The sequence below is a fragment of the Helianthus annuus genome, chromosome 15 (assembly GCF_002127325.2).
Source record: "Helianthus annuus cultivar XRQ/B chromosome 15, HanXRQr2.0-SUNRISE, whole genome shotgun sequence".
NCBI lineage: Eukaryota > Viridiplantae > Streptophyta > Magnoliopsida > Asterales > Asteraceae > Helianthus > Helianthus annuus.
In genome coordinates, this window is record NC_035447.2 from 43,756,385 (window position 1) to 43,772,608 (window position 16,224).

The window sequence follows — 16,224 nt, forward strand, 5'->3', positions numbered from 1 at the left end:
TGATGTGTGCTGAACAGACTATACAAATTAACTACATTAGACTCTCTAAGCTAGACACTAAAAAGCTTTAATTCTAGACTCGACCTAAAACCACACAATCGGCAAGCGTACCAATCAATGTAGTAAAACCTAGGTAGTCCGGATATCGAACCATAGGACTCTATGTATCACGTAGACTAGACTCTAACAGACGCTGACAGACACGACTTAACTTGTTTAATTGTTTTGGGGGGGTTATGGAAAATCTAGGAAATCTAAATTAAACTACTAAATTAACTAGAACTAGACTAACCACGAATTAAGACTGAGGACTTTTCTTATATGAGAACGAGACCACCTAGACAAGAATCCTGGATTATTTTTAAAGAATTACCGATTAAGTTAAATGCACGAATTATGGAACCGGGATCTTAAAGTACTAAACCTATTAAGAACCAACTAAGCCCCTCGACCCTTCTCAAGGAGAAACCTGTGGAACTACCTAGGCCGTTAATCCTACCGGTTATTAGACGCCTTTCCAGTTGTCTAATTATTGTGTAAGTACCCTAATGTTGACCTACTCTTTTCCAATCATAGATCTAGGGTAGTTTGAAGTAATCAATTTGACTTGATAGACTAATAAAACCGACAGGTAAACCAAGACATGACCTTTTCCAAGGACTATCTAAAGCAATTCGCCGGGTAAGACCTACCAATAGCCCCTCACTTTCCAGGTATTAGGACTAATAGAACACTAAGACTTAGTAAATTATTATCAATTACTTCTAGGGGTTATTGCGCAATTCTCCCTAAAGAGTTAAGGTTTTCTAACGTGATATAGACACTCACCGAAATCCTAAACCCTAATATCACTCTATGTTGTGATATAGACCGTCACTAAGAATCATATGAAGCAAATAATAACAATAAACCAACTCAAAGCATGCATATACATCAAATTATTTAACCAAACTTTTTACTAAACACAATTAATCCATACAAATCATGCAAATAACATAAACGGTAAAAACTTTATATTAATCCATTCACCAAGTCTAGGTGATTTATAAATTTAGCCGAGCATGTTAAAACGTGAAAACAAATCAAAGTTGGCTAAACACGAATTCATCATAACAAGTTTCGTAAGAAAAGTCAAGAATAAAGAACTAGAAAACCCGATTAGATCTTCAAGTCTTCTTCCCCGAACTCGTACCGATGACTATGCTTCGAGAACTCCAAAGTTGCTCTAAGAATGCTCAAAATTTCGCCCAAGAAGTCCCAAAATCGATCTAGGGTTTTTTTTTCAAGTTTTTAGATGATATATATGACTTTCCATAACAAAAATCGCCAGCTACAGGCTTCTGGCTGGGCGCCACCCACTGAAGGAATGGGTGGTGGGGTGCCACCTTGTTTTTTTTCTCTTGTAACATCTCCAGTCTCTCGCCGGGTGCCAGAAACTTCTCACGGGGTGCCAGAAACTCTTTTTTCAGCTTTTTAACTCTATTTCAACTCCCCGACCTTTCCAACATGCTTCAAGACTTGGCACTTCAATATTTTGGCTCATTCCACTCGGTTTCTTGCATATTTAAACATCAAGACTTGCGAAACACGATTTGATCAATAGTATGCATATTCTAACAAAAAAAACAAAACTAAATATAACGAAAACTATACAAACTGTACACGAATAAAAGATGTATTTTGCAATACATCAAACATCCCCACGCTTACTCTTTTTTCGTCCTCGAAAAAGAATTATGCAACGGAATCAGAGACAAATAATCACTCGGATCGAAAATTATTTTATCTTATTAAAACCAAGGCTTGCGTTAGCTGCGATTGCGAATATACTTGTCCCCTTAAACCCGAATCCAATCCTAAGCCCTTATCATGTGAATTTAATTTAAGTGCGGTCAATCTACCTTGGGCCTCATGCTAGAATCTACAGTCCACCTACTCCCGCCTCAAGCTTATAGGACTAAAGGAACGATCACTGGACCAATTCCCAACCGTCTTATATCAAAACCAGGAGAGTTTACAATCAGATTTTTTTTTCATTTTTTTTTCTAAGTGAGCGTAGACGATGCTTTCCCTAACCAAGAGGCAATCCGGCTGTAGAGTCGCTATCCCCAACCACAGATTACTTAGGTTTCAGTACTTTTTTTTACTTTTTCTTTGCACGGTCGATTTCACACACCCTAGAGGCAATCCGGCTGTAGAGTCGCTATCCCCAGCCCAGACTACATAGGAATGCACTACTTTCATTTAGTTTCTAGCTCGCTTTTTATTTTATATTTTTTTTCGCATGATCACAAACTCTAACGGTTTTAACTTATAACGGTGCCCCTTATACTCTTATTGGCAGTTTTAATTTCCCATATTTCCCAGGCGAAAACCCACTAGCAGAACGACAATTAAGGTATATTAACTCAAAGGGACTTAAAACCAAACCTGGGCCTATCCACATATCCCTAACTAGACGCAAGCTCGATTTATTTTAACTCATATTATTATTATTCAAACCCGAGCAAAAATTTATCTTTTCTATCATTTTCCGTGTAAATTTGCAAACTTCTTTTTCTTATTCGAAAGACATTTTCTGATTTTTCAATTTTTTGGATTTTTTCAAATTTTTAATTTTTTTGTATTTTTCATATTTAAGACTCGATTATTTACATGTATCCCATCCCCACACTTAGAGATTGCATTGTCCCTAATGCAAGAACGAAAATACGACTCAACAACTACCTAAAAATAAAAACTGCAAACGAAATAAATAAAAATATACAACAACAAAAAGGGAAACGACTTAGCTGAGTATGTGAGACTGTCAAAGTGTCAGTCGTTTCCACATAAGCTGAGTATGTGAGACTGTCAAAGTGTCAGTCGTTTCCACATAAGCCCTCAATTCGAAACGCGCTCAGCAAACAACTCCTAACCTCGGACACGCGAACGAAAGCGGCTACAAATACCAACCTAATCACGCAAACACCAAACACTAGCAAGAGATAATATATAGGATAATAAGTGTTAGTGCAAACATCCAACAACCAAGCGTCAACCATCCCCAAAATCCCAACAAACCTGTTTAACGTATTTAAGTACAAAACAATAGACGAGGATTAAAAACAGCATAAAGATAAAAAAAATAAACAAAAGATATAAGCTGTCATCCTCGCTGCATGCTCGCTCAACTCCGCATCATCCAAAACCTCATCACCCGCCTGTGTCCCATTGGGCCCTGCCTCAGACTGCTGCTACGAAGATGGTGGCTGCGCATGAAGACTTTGCATAATGACTCGCATACCATCCTCCAATCGCCTCTTACCTGCCACAACCTCTGCTAACACCTCCTGCCTAAGCCCACTGATCTGATCATCAACAAACATACGCAAGTCACCGGAACCCGCCTGCATAGAATCATATAACGAATCCAAGGTAAGTGGATCGGGTCGTGGCTGCGCTAACGGGTACTGCCTAGCAAGAATATCCTGATGAATACGGGGAATACGAGGCCTCTGACAACGGGTAGGAACCGCACCCTGCATAGCCTCTGCAGCACCTGATCCAGGCGGAGGCTGAACCTGTGGACCCTCTCGTATCGGCTCCCAAGTAATCGGATCAATACGAGCTATAATCGCAGCAGACTGCAAATCCCTAACACTCATAAAGCAAGGGTCAGGGCCCTTCTTCATCTTATCAGCCGGGTACCTCTCAAACACACCTAAACTCTCGGCCAACCAAGTAATCAACGACCCACAGTAAATACGGGCTGCAGCACCACCCCTCCATAACCTCTTCATAGACAAAGCAAACACAGTCGCCAAGTTGGCTGGCCTTTGCTCAACCATACACATCAGACAAAATAAGCTCACCTGATTAACCTTGTTGTCTCCCTCTCCTCTACCAACTAGAGTTGCTGCTAGAATTTTGTGGATATAACGAAGAACTGGATCAGTAATATCACTAGCAACTGCCCCCAAAGCGTATGGCACCCTCGATATGGTGCTCCAAAACCTCGCTAACTCACCCGCAAGAACACAAAACCCACGCTGTTTCTTAAACACTCCCTGCAAACTATTAATAAACTCGGGAGCCCTAACCTCTTCTTCCGTATAAAACTGAGTCGCCACCGCAAACTCAGGGACTGTCATCTCATAAGATTTCCTACCCAAGGCAAAGAATATTGCACCATTTTCATTAAAACTTCCTTGCTTATAATCGAAAGTCGAGTGAAACTCCAACGTGATTTCCTTGTACTGTCGTGCATGACAATCCAAAAATTTCCTGAATTTCGGTCCTAACAACTGTTCCACCCGGGCCCTTGCCCCTAAGCAATCCAACACCTCCCAATCAATCCTCCTATACGGCAGCAGCTCTGCCGTAAACAAAGCACCTAACCTCCACGACTCCTCCGAATTCTGCTCAAACTGTAAATAGGGCTATCAAAGATCCTTTGACGTGGACCATGCGGACGTCCCGGCCCCGTGTACTCAATAACCCTGCTGTAGGCTGACTGTTGCACAACTCATATTGGTTCCGGTTCAAGCTGCTGAACCGGCTCGAGCTCCCTACTCACTAGGCCCCCTCTTGGGCGAGTATCTGTGCCTCGTTTCCTGCTGGCCCGACTTGAAGTTCCTGCACCTGGCATTCTGCAAAACAATTCATGTATGACAGGACAAAGAAAAGCAGAATATTAGTTACGAACTATTTTTGTTATTTTTGAATTTTTTTATTTTTTTGTATTTTTGAAAATTTTATTTTATATATATTTTATATATTTTTTTAATTTTTTTATAATATACAAAAACAACGGCCGTATAGCATTACGTTCGCGGCCGTAGTTTAAAACAAAGTGATGTTAGAGCAACGTTTTGCAAATCTCTTTTTAAGCATAAACCGAACCTCGTCCGAATGGAGATTGAGTATGGGCGAATGGTATCACAAATCAAGTGAGCAAAAGACGCAATAAGACACTAAGACGACTCAAACACAATTAAAAGGACACCAAAGACCCTAAACTAACCATTGAACTAGACTCGATCTAATTTAGACGCAAAGTACACAAATTACAAACCATACCTTCTCCTGGCACTTTACTTGCCCTCAAGTAAATCCAAGTGCCTACCCAACCGTCATCGACATCCAAACTTGCTTAAAATCAGCCATGTATTAATTTAAAACAAACTTTAGCGTCGAAAAGTGCCGCCTAATTAAAGGAGGTTTTGATTCTTCGTCAAAATTTTTGTTCAATAACGCAAATTTGGCGCTTTATACGTCAATTTATTCCAAACCAATTGCTAAACTCAGCAAATCAAATTCCAACCCAACCCGCAAATCACAACATCCTGAAACCAAACCAATGTCCAAACCAACATTGAGTGTTAACCGATGTAAAGTTGAAAACTTTATATTTTGCATTAGCGAAATGGGTCAAAACAGTGACTAAATCTGATTTTTATGTCAAAAATTCACCCAACCGAATCCCCACACTCAATGTTGGCTAACGTTATACCCAAGACATGATGAATATTGCAATCAAGCCCCAAACCGGACAACCCGCAACCTATATCCTGCTGAAAGAACCTAAAACGAACCATCCGCAACCTCATACATCCTCTAAATTTTGCAAGACTCCACATTTAACCAAAAGCCAACCCTAGATTATCACTAACTAAATAAAAACTAAAATATAAGACTCAAAATACAAAAGTCACAGGAGACATACCTTGGATTTGAGTGTGTAGGACCGGTTTTGACGCTGTTCGATTGCGTAACGAACGTTTCACGTGTGGAATCCATGAACGTGCGTGACCGAACACACAATAACGTACTACTAACGTGATTCCATTGAGAAATACGACTTGAATGGTACAAGAATCACGATTACACCACTTTCTCTCTCTACACTTTCTCTCTCTAGAAAGTCTTTTACTTCTTCTACTAAACTCTTTTCCACCAAATCTAACTAAAATCATGACATAACCTCCTATTTATATGGTCAAGGCAACTTAATGAAAGTTCTCATTAATTACAAGTTTGCCACCTTGCCATTTCTAACTAAATATGACATTTACAAAGTCTTGGTTTCTTCCGGCTTTTCACTACGACTCGAATTGACGAAGGCGATAGACAATAAATGCATCAACAATCTCCCCCTTGGATATTGCCGCAGTCAATTCGTAGTGAAACTCGTAGTGACTTGTCTTCTCTCTCTCTTGAATCTTCTTCTTGCTTTGAACAGAATCCCGGTGGATCTGTCTTCAGCTTCCATTGCTCTCTTTCTTCAGAATCTTCAGGCTCCCCCTTTCGTCAAGCTTCCGTGCTTTTGGGATCGACGCCTGGCTTTCCGTATCAACCAATTCTGAAACCTGCACATCTCAAACTCTCTATTACAAACCAATAAAGTTGTGATTCAACTTAATGAATCAACTAAACATTTGAGAATTATCACATTTAAAACTGATTAAAAATTTGAAACATTCCAATTTCTGATTCAAATTAATGTATCATCTTAAACATTTCAAATCAATTAGCCAACCTGTCTGTTCATCATGTTTAGCCTTTGAGATTTTGAATGTCAGCTTTTCAACATCAGTTGTCGAAAATCTTTTTGGATTTTTCAAAATAAGAAACATGAATACAAAGACAGAAATTAAATGCCGAAATGAAATATGTACAAACATATTTTTGTGAGTTTGTACAAGAGGATCATATCAGTTTTTGAGACACATCACACGCACCGTTAAGCTTTTAATCGTTTTAAGTTCTAAACGATTCACATAGATTGACGATATAATTGTCCTCTTAAATTTTCATACAATTTTCAATCTATTCAGGATACTATTTAAGTGTTTTATGAACTTAGTTCAATTCATGTGTCCCACCTCTTGAATATACTCCCGTATCCAGAATCTCAATATTCAGTCTTACAGGCAAGAATACTACAATGATATCTGTACATAAATTAGGGGTTAAATGCGAGAACTGAGGGATCTCAGGTCAGAACTTCCGTTCAGCAGAGAGATATCAGCTTCGACTTAGCAGTGTGTCCCCTTTAGAGGATCTTTTCAGCTACAACAGATGATTATCAATTTTATTGTCTAATCAGCTGAGGGCTTTATGCTATGTTTCAAGCATTTTGCGGAAAGTATTAGCCAAGGACTAGGTCAAAACTACCGTTCAGCAGAAGTCCCGGAATAATACCCCAGACATCATAGAGTATAAACACCTAGTATATCAGAATACGATACCTTTCAAACGAGATTTCAGGGGTTACCTATATATCCAAGTAGTGTTCCCCACGAATTTCACAAGTTTGAAATTTTAGGTTTATATCCCGAATAAATCTACTAAATGTACAAAAACCTATCGTCACATCATCAGTGAGACCGTTTATTACATTTGACATTACATTTCTTTAGCATGCTGTGATAGTCCAACTGATTTACTATCATTTCCTCTTTTTCACAACAAAACTCGTTTTTTACTTTTTCAATGTTTTTGACATTTTCAAATTTTCTAATTTTTTAAAATTTTTCTCCCCCTAAAATCAAAATATGTTTCAATTTTGATTTTCTAGGAAAATTTGAAACAAACTGTACAAACTTGACAACTTGATGAGAATCGTTTCAATTCTCCATCCACTTGGCGTAAACAATCAGAACTCCCCCTCACAACAAACTATTTTCCCATTATGATTTCAAAACACTTAAGCTTTTTTTAATCAAAATGGTTTTTCCGGAAAATTAGTTTTGTGTGACGTTTCATAAACTCGGGGTTTCATCACCTTGTTTTTCAAATTACCACCTGTAGGAAAGATGAATCAAGTACAACTTAATGTCCCTGATTTATCTTTTGAAAGACGAAAAATCACCAGAGTGAAATTTCTCAAGAAATGTGCCGATTCATGTTCCACACTTACCAACCTGGGAACTCCGGCAAGTCAGGTTTTTTCATTTGAAAAGTTTCACCCAAGCCTGACTGTCCTTGGGTGATTTTGAATTCTTGTTCAACAATGGTGGAAAGTTTGTATCATCCATTGTTAAACCTGAATTCTCAGTTTTTACCTCAACAACTGGCTCTTCTGGCTTTGACGAACCAGAATCATTGCCTGAATGTGGCTTGTCTGACTTTGATGAGCCAGATTCATCGCCGACATGTGGCTCCTTTGCTTCCGAAGAAACAGATTCATCGCCACAGAATGTTACCTTCTTCTTTAACTCCTCTTTTGTCCTCAGATTTGCATCTGACGAATTCGGTTTACTTGACTTTGCAGTTGAGTGAATCAATTCATCAGCACTCTTATTCGATTTGTCGGGTGAACCCGAGGACAAAATCTTCTCGAGATATTCTCTCGCTTTCTTCCTCTTCTTTCGCAGTTTGTCTTTTTGCCCTTGAGAAAGCTTCACTTTCTTTTCTTGAACTTTAGGTTCTTGGACCTTCTGTTCTTTGACTTTCTGTTCTGAAACTTTCAGTTCCTTGGGCTTGACAGTGACTGGTTTCTTTGCCAATTTCTGAGAATTACCCCTCAATCTTTCATTTGATCTTCTTGGGCAATCCCTGGCAATGTGTCCTTTGATTTGACAATTATAGCATCTCCTCGTCTCAAATCTCTGTCTTTGGCAGTTAACAGCAATGTGTCCTTGATAGCCGCATCTGTAACACACTCTGTTATCATACCAATCACCATTTTCATACCAAACGCTCAGATCAAAGCACTGTTTGGCTTGGTGATACTCTTTCCTCCTCTTGATTGCTGGATTTGACTTTTGAGCACTATGGTCAAACCTGCACCACTTATTACCAACAATTTTTGAGTTTTCGTTTTTCAATTTTTGTGCTTTCTGAATGCGATTGGATGATCGATCTGATGAGCTTTTATTTTTGTTTTGAACATTTTTCGACTTTTTAACAATTTGTTTTTGTTCAACAATCTTCTTAACAGGTTTTTGCTTTGAGCATTCACCTATTTCAGTAGATTGCAAAACAGTATTTTTGAATTTTTCTTTTAATTCTAAAAACAATTTTTGTTTTTCAATTTATTCATTTTCATCATCAGATTTTTCATCACAATCTTCAACTTTGACATTGTCAAAGTTTGTGACATCGTCACTTATTGGAATTCCATTGATCGGTTTTGGGCATGAAATATTCACATACGCTGAAGAAGTCACAAAACCTTTCAATTTATTTTCAAGCTCACTGATTTTCTTTCGAGCTTGCTCACTTTCCTTTTCAAGTCGAATAATCTTTTCAAGATGAGAATTTATCATTTTTTGCTTTTCGATGTTATTTTTACTAAACACATTCCTCCCATCTTCAAGAATCTTTATTTGACTTTGAAAATCTTTTTCAAATTTTACTTTTTCAATTTCTAAATTTTTTATTTGATTTTTCAAAACATTTTCTGATTTTTTTAAAATTTTCGTTTTCTAATGTCAAACTCTCTAATTCCCTCAAGAGTTTGGCATTTTCTGATTTTAGATTTTCACAGTTTGAGCACTTCTCGATCATATTTACAGTTTCAGCTTTCTTCTCCACCTTGATAGCTGAAATTTCTTTAACCTGCTCCTCTTCTTCTCGAACGATATCCTCATATTTGACTTTTACTTCATCAGCTGCTTCTGTATTACTAATCTTTTGTAATTCAAGTTCTCGAGCTTGAATCTTTTCGATAAACAAGCTCAAATTCACGTCTAAATATATCTTCTTCAAATCTAACAAATATGTTCTCCACATATTGCCCGGTAAAGCATTTGCCAACTTGTCAACCCATTCCTCATTTGTCTTGGTTATCTTCAATCTCACCATCTCCCAATACAACTTGACATACCTTTGGATCAATTCATCAGTTGATTCTCCATTGATACCTGAAAAATTATTGAACTTGTTCAGTGCAATATAAATTTCAGAATCCATGTCTTGGTAATGAGAAATACACAGCAACAGATTTTCAATCAATTAAAAAAAATTTCACACAAACAAAAAATCTGATGAATATCCGATTGATGAAAATCCGGTGACAACAAATCACTTTGAATTACCTGCAAACACACAAATAAACGATCAGTAAAAATATCAATCAACTGAATCGGACGGAAAGTTGATCGAATGGACAGTATGCTGAGCGATCGGACAAAAACGCTATTCGATCGAGTGAGTCACACAAAAAATCAACTTGTTGTACGATCGGCCGACAATACTTATTTAACAATGACAAATAACAACAAATCTTTTAGTGGGCCTTTACACGTGATTGGGCCAAAGGTATATAGTGGAGCGGTGCAAAGGGCCTATAATCACACAGTAACAAACAACCTAATTCTTTAATATGGGGCGGTGACAAAAGATTTAACTGGGATTAGGCCACTAAGTTAATGAGTCAGTAATGTTGGGCACATGAGATAGTGGGCGGTGATTTTAAAAGATTGCAATTAACTCACAACTTGGTGATTGGGCCTCACACTTTTAATGGCGGCAACATGAACATCATATATGGGTTGCACATGGGCTGTGATTGGCCTTTAATAACAACAACAGCAGACTATTATAAAACAGCCGACAATGGGCGGTGCAATTATGAACACATGGGCTGTGATTGGCCTATGTTTAATGAATCTATTAGTGGGACGGTGCAAAATAACAAATTGGGATTAGGCTGATGTTTAATGTTTCACGTGCAAGCCATAACAACAACTGATAACCTGTAATCATCAGACAAACTCGTGAAGAAGATGACAAAACAGCGAACCAATATCAAACATTTGGAGCGGACCCAAATGTCAAATAAGCGAACCAAAAAGTCAAATAAGCGGAACAATAAGCACAGACCTTTGAGCGAACCTGAACTAATGCCACATGAGCGAACCAAATCAATTCCAAATAAGCGAACCAAACTTCTGACCAAATAAGCGGACCACAACAATACCAAACGAGCGGATCTGTATAGTGTGACGCAAATTCGTACCGAAAAACCGCGATTTCTCCTAAACGACTTGGAGTTTCGATCTGAAACTTGGTAGGGTTGTAGAACAGGTCTATACACACAACATATCCAAAAATCAGACGATTTGGACCGTGAAAACCCGTTCAATTTGACGTTTTTCAGTAAAAAACGTAAGAAATGAGTAGAAGATGAAGAAATCGATGAAATCGGATCTGATTTGGCTCTGAAATCACTGAAATCTGGTACGAAAACGATGTGTTTGATCGTGCAATCGAGCTCCTAGCTCTGATACCAATTGTAGGACCGGTTTTGACGCCGTTCGATTGCGTAACGAACGTTTCACGTGCGGAATCCGTGAACGTGCGTGACCGAACACACAATAACGTACTACTAACGTGATTCCATTGAGAAATACGACTTGAACGGTAGAAGAATCACGATTACACCACTTTCTCTCTCTACACTTTCTCTCTCTAGAAAGTCTTCTACTTCTTCTACTAAACTCTTTTCCACCAAATCTAACTAAAATCATGACATAACCTCCTATTTATATGGTCAAGGCAACTTAATGAAAGTTCTCATTAATTACAAGTTTGCCACCTTGCCATTTCTAACTAAATATGACATTTACAAAGTCTTGGTTTCTTCCGGCTTTTCACTACGACTCGAATTGACGAAGGCGATAGACAATAAATGCATCAACAGAGAGAAATAAGAAGAGATTGAAAGATTTTCGGGTTGTGCTTGGACTCCACAATAGAAGTCGATGTTATTGGAATGTTTCAGTGTGGGATGTGTAACAGGTGATGGAATGGTGAGGTATGGGAGGTGACGGCGATGAATGGTAAGGGAGTAGGGGGTTATCGGCTGGGTGTATAGGGTGAGATATGGAGGGTGGAGGGTTTATCGGTCGGCGATGTATAGGGTGAGATATGGAGGGTGGAGGGTTTATCAGTGGAGAAGAAGTGATGGGGGTTAAGGGTTACGGCGGTGGGGTAAGGGGAATACCGTGTGGAAGAAGGGGGTCATCAGTGATGAATAGCTGGAGAAAAGGTTAGGTAAGAAGCACTTTTTGGGTTTTAAAAAATTAATGGGCTGCAGATCTAGGTTTTGGCGGCCCGCCAGACAATCAAGTGGGTGGCGGCCAGCCAGATCGTGTATCTGCAGAAAATTTACTAAAATTTTTTCTTGCCTTAGAAAATTCTTTAAGTTTTTCCAAAACCCTCAAAGTTCAACCTTAAAAATTTTTTCTAAGTGTAAACTTACCTGGAACCTTATTTCTCTTATGGATTCCTGCAAATCCTCGGTGATGCACTCCTGCAAACGACTCAAGACACAAACAAGGACCCGAAAAACTAACAAAAACAACCGTTAGCTACCAAAAAATACGAAAAATAAACGAAGATACAAACGGTACAAAATATACACTTGGGCTTTCACCCGAAACACTAGTTGGCGGCTTTTGGTGGGATTTCGAGAGGAGTTTCCTCCCTTTCGTCCTTGTTTATCGCTCCTCCAATGTAGTGTTTCAAACGGTGACCGTTCACCGTCCAACTACGGCCATCCGACTCATCCATGATCTCCACCGCTCCATGCGGAAACACATAATGAACCATATAAGGTCCCGGCCACTTCGATTTCAATTTCCCCGCAAATAATTTCAACCTTGAGTTGTAGAGTAGCACTTTATCACCTTTGCTAAACTACTTCACTTTTCTCAACCTTCTATCATGTAACAACTTCGCATTCTCTTTGATTCCCAACGATCGAGCATATGCTGTATCCCTAAGCTCCTCAAGCTCATGAATTTGAAAGAATCGCTTCCTAGCGGCTTTGGTCATGTCTAAATTAACGGATTTCAATGCCCAAAGCGCTCTATGCTCTAACTCTATGGGAAGGTGACAAGCTTTTCCATAGACGATCATGAAAGGTGTGGTTCCTAAAGGTGTCTTGTAGGCGGTTCTAAACGCCCACAATGCATCATCTAGCTTGTCGGACCAATCTTTCCTATTCTTACCCACTGTTTTCTTTAAGATTCGTTTAATACCGCGATTCGCATTCTCCATTTGTCCACTTGTTTGTGGATGATATGCGATAGACAAACGATGAGTGACACCATAGCGTGCAAGCAATTTCTCCATCAATGCATTGCAAAAGTGAGTGCCACGGTCACTAATTAAGGCTTTCGGTGTACCGAATCGGGAGATAAGCTTCTTAAGGAATTTCAAAACTACTCGGGCTTCATTTGTGGGAAGAGCTTGAGCCTCAACCCATTTAGACACGTAGTTGATTGCCACGAGTATGTAACGGTTTCCTTTGGAGTTTGGAAAAGGTCCCATGAAATCGATGCCCCAAAAGTCAAAAACCTCTACTACTTGTATCGTGTTTTGAGGCATCTCATCTTTGACGGAAATATTGCCGGTTCGTTGACATGCATCACACATCTTTACGAACTCAACGGCATCTCTAAGTACGGTAGGCCAATAGAAACCACAATCGGATACCTTTTGAGCGGTGGCGTGTGCACCATGGTGTCCTCCCGTGAGGCCCTCATGCACATGTTTTATGATGTTCCACCCCTCCTCTCTCGACACACAACGTCTAAGTATTATATCTCCTCCTATCCTAAAGAGAAAAGGATCGTCCCAAACACACTTTCTTGACTCACTAATAAATCGCTTCCTTTGTTGTGTGGACATCCCTTTCACAACATTGCCACTAGAAAGATAATTCGCTAAATCGCAAAACCATGGCAATCCTTCATTCTCGGCCTCGACAAACTCTATAGACTCATGAGGGAACGTGTCTCCAATCTCCTCCTCACGAATCTCTTCCCTCTTGGGATCCTCTAGACGTGATAGATGATCAGCCGCCACATTCTCGGCCCCTCTCTTGTCCCTAATCTCAATATCGAACTCACTAAGCAAAAGAATCCATCGAATGAGTCGGGGTTTGGCGTCTTTCTTTTGAAAAAGAAAACGCAACGCGGAGTGATGGGTGAATACTATCGTTTTGGATAACACGAGGTACGAGCGGAATTTATCAAAAGCGAAAACTACGGCTAAAAGCTCTTTCTCCGTGGTAGTGTAGTTTTCTTGAGCATCATTGAGCGTTTTGCTCACGTAGTAGATGGGGTGGAAGTGCTTATCCTTTCTTTGTCCTAATACCGCTCCAACGGCATAGTCACTCGCATCGCACATTAGCTCAAACGGTAAGCTCCAGTCGGGCGAGATAAGAATAGGTGCACTCACAAGCTGTTCCTTCAAAAAGTTAAAGGCTTTAAGACATTCCTCGTCGAAGACGAATGGAACGTCTTTCTCTAGCAAACGGGTCATGGGGCGAGTGATTTTTGAGAAATCCCTAATAAAGTGTCTATAGAAGCCCGCATGCCCTAGAAAACTCCTAATCGACTTCACACTCGGGGGTGGAGGTAACCTACTAATGGTATCTATTTTTGCACGATCTACCTCAATACCCTCTCTAGAAATCTTATGCCCTAACACAATGCCTTCCGTCACCATGAAGTGGCACTTCTCCCAGTTTAGCATAAGCTTCGTCTCCACACACCGCTTCAACATTCTCTACAAGTTCTTCAAACACGCATTGAAAGAGTCACCATAAACTGAAAAATCGTCCATGAAAACCTCCATGGAACTCTCTATCATATCCTGAAATATGGCAACCATACACCGGTGAAAAGTAGCTGGAGCGTTACATAAGCCAAATGGCATGCGTCGGTACGCATAGGTGCCATAGGGGCATGTGAAGGTGGTCTTATCCTGATCCTCGGGTGCGATGGGGATCTGGAAGTACCTGGAAAAGCCATCGAGAAAACAATAGAATTGTTGACCGGCTAGACGCTCCAACATTTGATCTATGAAAGGCAGTGGGAAGTGGTCTTTACGGGTGGCATCATTCAACTTTCGGTAGTCGATGCACACACGCCACCCCGTGACCGTACATGAAGGGATAAGCTCGTTCTTTTCGTTCATGACAACGGTCATCCCCCCCCTTCTTGGGGACAACCTGAGTGGGACTAACCCAAGGTGAATCAGAAATTGGATATATCATCCCCGCATCAAGGAGTTTAAGAACCTCCTTCTTCACAACATCTTGCATGTTGGGGTTAAGCCTCATTTGTGGTTGCACCACCGGTTTGTAATCATCCTCCATGAGTATCCGGTGAGTGCAATAAGAAGGGCTTATGCCCTTAATGTCGGACAACCTCCATGCAATGGCCTCTTTGTTGGCCCTCAACACATCCAACAACCTCAATTTCTCACTTTCCTCTAACGTAGATGAAATAATAACGGGTAGCTCGGAACCCTCCCCTAAGAAAGCATACTCTAGATGAGATGGAAGTACCTTAAGCTCTAAGGGTGGGGTTTGGGTGGTGTCATCACTAACCGCTAACACATCGGGGATTAAAGGAATCCCCTCCTCTTCAACTTCAACTACACTCTTCACCTCCTCTTCTACCTTCTCTCCTACCACTAGGTCCGCACCATGACGTGCAGTCGTGGTACACGCAAATTTAATCCCAAAAACAACTAATTAGCTAGCGGTAAGTGGGTATCGAACTCAGGGAGTATGTGGAAAATGTGCTTATGTTATAGCTTTGTGATTTAACTACAATTACCTAAAATGCAGAAATTAAAATTTAAGAGTTGATTGTTTTGGTTTTAATAACTAAAATTAACTAATTAAATTGCAAATCAAAGACCGTAGTTTGTAAACAGATTAGGAACAAGCGACCATCCTAAATTTCCAGTTTGCTTTTGACAATTGTGTTTAAATTCACTAGAAAGAATCACATAGACATGATTCGTGTATAATTGTTTGTTGTGATAAAAGGGAACTAAGTACTCCGATTATGACAATGCGAGGTTGTTACCCGATAACCAATTGACTAATATCCAACCCTAATCCCTCCCGTGATATCTCGATTGTCAACGACACCAAGAACGTACGGTTTAGAATATGATTAAAACATCAATCAACAATTTACAAACAAACATCCACACACCATAATAAACAAACAAACATTGCAAGTCTATTATTCTAGAAATACGAATCCAAACACAAAAGTCTTAGACAAACCTTCAATTTAGGATGATCACCATAAGTTTAGCCACACATAGCTTGGTGAATCATCATAGCAACAAGTTCAATGTTCATACGGATCGAAAACACAAACAAATTGTTTAGGAAATGTTTACAACCAAGCAAGATCACCAAAATCGCCCCTAGCAAGTTCCAAAAACGTCCAATGATGAGAATAGCTCAAAAGACACCCC